Genomic DNA, 7,199 nt, shown 5'->3' with positions numbered 1-7,199 from the left:
ATTGGATGAGTATATTGACTGATTCTTAAAGTGGTTGTAAACCCATTACAACCACTTTAACCTACAGGTAAGCCTAGATTAAGGCTTACCTGTAGGTACAACAAATGAGATACCCGGAAGTCACTCTGGGTATCATGGCGTGGACGGAGGAGGTGACCGAGGACCGCTGCGGGGGCTTCGATCTGAGGTAAGTAATTCATAATGAGCTAGTATATTTTTTCTAGATTTTGTGTATTCTTTATTACAACAGGAGATACATTTTTGATTGTTTTCAATGAAAACACATGGAGGTCCCAGGCGTATTCCCCATCCCCCCCCCCCCCCCCCCCCCCCATCTGTAGCTTTTTTTTAAATGTTTTTTAAAGGACGTTTATAGTGCAACTCTTGGTTACCCCAGTAGTATTTTCAACTCTTATTCATTTATTTACTCGCTCTCTTAATTTGTTTTGCTTGTGTGTAAAAAAATACATTTTTTCTCCATTTATTTACAGTATTTATCGCAATTTGCTGATATTGAATACATTATAATATGTTTGTTTAAAAAAATAAAAGGTTTACACAATTATGGCTTTGTTAATGTGTCTTTTTTTTATTCAGTCCAGCAGACATTGTGTGTGGTATTTGCAAGGCTTAAATGGGCTTTTGCATGCATCCTCTGCAGCATTAAAAGGGTATATTGCAGGGCACATATTAACGAGGTGCATTGGCTCAATCAGATTCAGGGTGAAAGTGTGTTCTGCCAACTCCAAGCCAGGATGTGGTATGAGCAGGGAAAAGTATACCAGAGGTATGTGGCCTGAGCAGGCTAAGGTGTGTGCAAAGAGATCCAGTCAGAGTATGGGGTAAGCTCAGGCCCGTCTTTAAGGCAGGGCAAAAGGGGAAGCTGCCCCGGATCCAGTTATTTTTGTGGGGTCCAAAACAGCTGCCCCTTGAGCCCAGGGGTTGCTCATGGCTACAGGAGCCCACACTGCCTCCCTATCATATCAGTGTAGCTGAGCGCTCTCCCCTCACACCACTGCACAGGCCACTACAGGTCTTGGTTTACTGTGCCATCACAGGGAAAAGGTGCAGCTGTAGGTTGTCTGTGTGCTCGCAACCTGCTGCCCCCTCCTGTCAGCAGCCAGCTCTGTCTAATCGCTGCTCGCTCTTCCCCCTCGCTCCAGCTAAGCAGAACGAGCTGCCAATGAGAAGAGACTTGAGGGGCATGAATGGGACATGTAGCCTCAAGGAATGTGCATGGGGCCTGAACTCGACCCTGCTTCTTCAGGAGGGAGCAAGATTTGCCCATGCAAAAATTCACCAGGGTGGCGCAGTGTTATGGGAAGAGATGGTGAGCGGTACAGTTACAGCCCCCCCCCCCACTGTGAGAGACTGAGCTGCTGAAAAACCACCAAGTGAGTACTATGTGGGGGAGACTGGAAGAGTGAGAGGACGTGTTGCTGAGCCACTGCCAGGATATAGACCTTGCTGCAGTGCCTACTGGAGATGTCACAGGCAACCAAGCAGTGAGCTGTAATGATGTGCTGTTATCTCTAGCAACCATTAAGTGGTAATGATGCACAGTAACCTATAGCAACCAATCATTGACCGGTAATGTGCAGTAACTTTTAGCAACTAAGCAGCCGTAATGTGCGCTCTTACATCTAGCAACCAGTTATTGAGTGGTAATGATGTGCTGTATCCTCTGGCAACCAATCTCAATTGCTGCCTGATCTGCTGTAGTAAACCGATTTTGAGTCTAGCAGCTCTACTAGCAGGTGGGGAGCGAAATTGCATGGCGTGTGGCCCAAGAAAATGTATGCCCAGGGTCCAATTAATATTAAAGACAGCCCTGGGTGAGGTGCAGGATAGTTGTGTGAATCAAGTGTTAGCTTGACTGGTGTACTACTAGTGTTCTTGCTGCATAAAACCCTCTACAAACCCATCAATAAACTTACCACTAATATAACCACATGACACCTTCTGGATTAATGACCAACAAAGGCCCCTTTATTAATTCCAAAAGATAACATATAAAAATAACCATTTTAATAAATATATATATATCTTTAAATACATAATAAATTAATAATTAATAATAATAAATAAATAATAAAAATAAATATATATATTTAACCATAACAAATAATTTAACTCAAACAAACAATTATTCTCAACTGCCGCGATCCCACCAGCTCCGAGACAATGACTTCCTCCTTCATTTCACTCTTCAGCCCGAATAACCAATAGCCCGCTTACCCGGATAGGGAAGGTGCCCATCCCATGACAGGCCCAACTCCTACCAACCATCTCTAATATATATACATATAATATATATACCAACCACCAACCAACCCTCAGGAACCCCAGACCCATGCCAACGGCACCTGAAACAAAAAAGACACATGCAAAACAAATACCCATACCAGACACTTCCAACAGGGAGGGAAAATCAGTCTGTGTGTTACCTCTTCCTCGGATGGCGCCAGAATGACCCAGCCCCGCCTCCCCATTGCTAAATAACACCACCTTGTGCTACCTAACTCCGCCTCCTAGCCAATACTGCACCCGCCCCCACCTCCCGCTTCCCGTGAGCAACCTCCACAGTGTTTCCCAAGTCATGGTGCCCCTGCGCCTAGGTTCCCTTTACTACAGGGCTTTCTTTGCAGGGGGGACCACCATACCCAGGGACACACCCTTGTGCTGCCACTGACTGACTGTGTCAGTGCTTGTACTCAGCCGCTGCATCACCAGTCTTCCCCGGAATCCCTAACTTTGCAGCTCTGTAATCAATACATCATTATTGTGTATGTATAGCCAAATCTTTACTAAAAGCCCTTCTTCCGTTTGGAGATTAAGGCCGGAATCACACTTGTGCGGTGCGAATTTCAGCTCTCTTATCTTTGCAGAGAGATTACAGAAGTGTTCAGCAGATTAGCAACGTTTTAGATGCGAATTTGAAGACCTGGGAGAAGTTACAGGTGAGAGGAGAGTGGGGGAGAAGTGTATTGAGCTGAATGAGAGAAATTCCTGAAGAGAAATGAACACATCTGCGAATCAGCTGCGTACCCATAGAAGATAATGGGCCCGAATTCGCACCTGAGCCGCACCGCAAGGCATAAAATCTGCACCTGTTTTTTCTGCAATGCCCTGTGCGAATGCATCGCACATATGTGAACCAGCCTCATTGAAAACAATGTATTTAGAAATGTTCTGCGTATTAGATGCAGTTTAAGCCGCAACCAATTCGCATAGGTGTGAATCCGGCCTTAAGGGCCGGTTCACACCAGACGCAGTTCCGTTCAGTTTTGTGCGCTTTTTTTCTGCACTAAAAATGCATGCACAGTGTTTTCCATGTATTCCAATGGCTCTAGTTCACACCATGCAGTCAGTTTCCGGTCAGTTTCTGCACTGAAAACTGACTGTATGGTGTGAACTAGAGCCAACAAGAGCCATTGGAATATATGGAAAACGCTGTGCATGCATTTAGTGCAGAAAATTGCGCACAAAACTGTACAGAACTGCGTCTGGTGTGAACTGGCCCTAGGAGAGTGCTCCTAATCTCAGCTTGTTAACTGTATAGAAGACATCTGGGAGACAGAAATCTTGCTGATTTAAGAGGGGATCAAATACTTATTTCACTCAATAAAATGTGAATCAATATATATCTTTTTTTTTTTTTTTTAATGCACTTTATGGAAATCTTTGTTGTTATTCTGTCTCTCACTGTTAAAATAAACCTACCATTAAAATCATAGACTGATCATTTCTTTGCCAGTGGGCAAACATACAAAATCAGCAGGGGATCGAATACTTTTTTCTTTCACTGTAGCTGCAACGGGTGTGCCAACTCAACATTGAATGTTACGGACTAAGTTAATGCCATTCACAAAAACGGCACCGCTCAGTGCGCCTGCGCCGTAGACAGCGGTGCCGTTTCTGTGAAAATATCTCCTTAACCCTGTAGGTTAAGGAGATATTTCTTGCACCTAAAGGTGAGCCTTGATCTAGACTTACCTGTAGGTGCAAGTGGCAAGAGTGGGTTTACAACCACTTTAAAGTGCATGTAAAGGCAGGTGTCCCAATACTTTTGGTAATATAGTGTACGCTATTTGTTGTTTGCACCCGTAGTACAACCCAGAAACAATAGTGCACATGTTGCCCTTTTTTTTGCCCTGCCTAAATCACACCTGACCTAATTTAAAAATAAATAAATAAAAAATCCTGCCGAAAATATACTGACCCTGACCTTGACTTTTGCCCCTTGAGCCAAATACTAACCCTGGCACTGACCTAGCTCAAACCTTGGTCTAGGTATTGCTATTTTATTTTTATTTCTTTACACACACTTTTTATCTCTGCAAGGGGAAAGAAACACAGGGGCTTGCTTCACAGTAATTGATTACTATGGTAGCCAATTAGAGGCTACCACAGGGATCATGTGACCCAAGGCGGGAGGTTTGTGGTGTCCCGATTGTTTGTGTGGGACTCGGGGCCTCCCAGTGAAAGCTTGGTCTCTGTGCTGGCGGCATGCTGTGCGGCACGCTCTGAGCACAAAGGGAGATACGCATATATGCGGCCTCACAGAAAAAATATGTGGGACTCATATGTGCTACTTTGACGTTAAGGGGTTAAATTGTGAACTGGTGGGAGGGGCGGATGGATGAAAAGGGGCGTTATTTTTGCTTGGAGATGGGTTAAAAATAAACCATTGATGAGAGTAACACATAGGCTAAGGCTCCATGCACACGGGACACCGGTGCAAACTTTGCTGAACACACATTTTAACCACTTAATCACCACTCCATAGCAGAATTACGACTACAAGGCGGTTCCTTAACTCTAGGAGCATGTCCTTCCAGAGAATGGTTCCCGCGCGCCCCCTTGGGCGCGCACACACGATCATCTGTGCTCGCCGGGTCCACAAGACCCGCAGCAACAAGGATCGCGGTAAAGGGCCAATGAATGCGGCTCTTTACCACGTGATCGCGCTGTCCAATGATGGCGCGATCACAAATGTAAACAAACAGGGACATGGGGTCAGTTTGAGTTCATTGCTCTCCTTACACCGATCCAGCGTGGGAGGAGAGCAATTAGAGACGAACTGTAAGTGCTTTTTAGTGCCCAGCAGTGCCACATCTGAGCCACCTCTGCCACATCTGTGCCACCAGTGCCCATCAGTGCCACCTATGCACATCAGTGCCGTCTGTGCCCATCAGTGCCACCTGTGCCCATCAGTGCTCATCTGCGCCACTGCAGTGCCACCTCAGTGCCGCCAGTGCCCACCAAAGCCACACCAGTGCCACCTTTGCCCATCAGTTCCACCTGCGCCACTGCAGTGCCACCTGTGCCCACCAGTGCCACCTGTCTACTTTCCAAAAATGGGTCATTTGGGGGGAATTTGTACTTTACTGGCTTGTTAGGGTCTCAAAAAATGAGAGAGGCTGTCAGTACATCAGGTGTGACCAAATTGATACATTTTAAGTAATTGGCACCATAGCTTGTAGACCCTATTTTTTTTTTTTTACCAAAGATATGTAGCAGTATATATTTTTGGCCAAATTTATGAAGAAAAATTACTTTTTTGTAAAATTTTATAATAGAAATGAAGAAAAAATCATTTTTTTACAACATTTTCGTTATTTTTTCATTTATAGCGGAAAAAATAAAAACGCAGGGGTGATCAAATACCACCAAAAGAAAGCTCTATTTGTGGGAAAAATAGGACAAAAATATAATTTGGATACAGTGTTGTATGACTGAGTTATTGTCATTCTAAATGTGAGAGCACCGAAAGCTGAAAATTGGTCTGGTTATTAAGTGGGTTTAAGTGCCCAGTGGTCAACTGGTTAAAGACTAAAACCGGCGTTTAGAAATGCCTGTTTTGCCGCGATTTTTGCGGCGTTTTAATGCATTTGTGTTTATAAGCGTTTAGTTAAGAAACATCATAAGACCCTCCCTAAGCGCAAAAAACTGAATTATTTAACTATTTCAGCCATTTTGTGAGACCAGAGTGAGTAGCAGCTGAGAGAGCAGCAGTGTATTTGTATTTAGCGTGTCACTTGCCACAAGTTGTGGATTGGCCACTGGCCACGTCACCTGCCACAAGTTGTGGATTGTCCACTGGCCACGTCACCTACCACGTTACCTGGCCACGTCACCTGCCACAAGTTGTGGATTGTCCACTGGCCACGTCACCTACCACGTTACCTGGCCACGTCACCTGCCACAAGTTGTGGATTGTCCACTTGCCATGTCATCTGCCACTTCACCTGGCCATGTCACCTGGCTACGTCACCTGGCACAAGTTGTAGATTGTCCACTGGCCACATCATCTGCACAATTGTGTCCCCCTCCTTGCTGTGTTGTCCCCCTCCGGGTCCTTGTCCCCCTCCTTACTGCAGTCCGTGCTCTGTGCTGTCCCCCTTTGTGCTGCTCTCCCCCCTCCGTGCTGCTCTCCCCCTCAATGTCTTCTTCCACCCCCTCGATCTGTCAGGATGGAGAGCGGAGGTAGGTGCCGCTAAATACGGCTCCTACCTTTTCCGAATGAACAGTCAGTGACTCTGTCCATTCACATAACTGAGCATCGTAACCTGTGTTTACAATGCTTCAGTTTAATGGAGCTTCTCTCCATTCATTTTAGCTGAGGCTGCAGAGAAAGGGACTGGGGAATCTGTGTCCTTAGTCCCTTTCTCTGTCTCAAAGGGGAGATGTCAAGGGTCTGTTAAGACCCCGGATATCTCACCAAAGACCCCCCAACAGGGCTGATAAAAAAGAAAAAAAAATGCAATAAATATAAAAAATGTATTTGAAAAAATAATAAAAATGCAAATAAAAAAAAACACACTGACAATTAACTTTGGCTTATTCCTTCTTCCTTTTGCCTGCAATAAATAAAAAATAAATAATTAGAAAACATAACAAAAATGCAAATAAAAAACAACACACACTGACAATCTTTGGCAAAGTCTACATACTTTACTCTGGTCTCTTATTCCTTCTTCCTCTCTTCCTCCCTGTTCTTCTCTCTTCCCCTTTACACACATTTTCTTTTCCTGAGTCTACAACTCTAACCCCCCCCCTTTGAAATAATATGTTCCGGGTCAGACAACACACGTGTGATTGCGAGTTGGGTTTGAACTTCCGATGCTATATGTTTATTAGGGTTGTCCCGATACCACTTTAATGTCATGTGACAGTGGCAGCATTTTTTTTTTTTT

This window comes from Rana temporaria, chromosome 3 (assembly GCF_905171775.1).
Source record: "Rana temporaria chromosome 3, aRanTem1.1, whole genome shotgun sequence".
Lineage (NCBI taxonomy): Eukaryota > Metazoa > Chordata > Amphibia > Anura > Ranidae > Rana > Rana temporaria.
Note: the sequence above shows the minus strand (reverse complement) of the source record.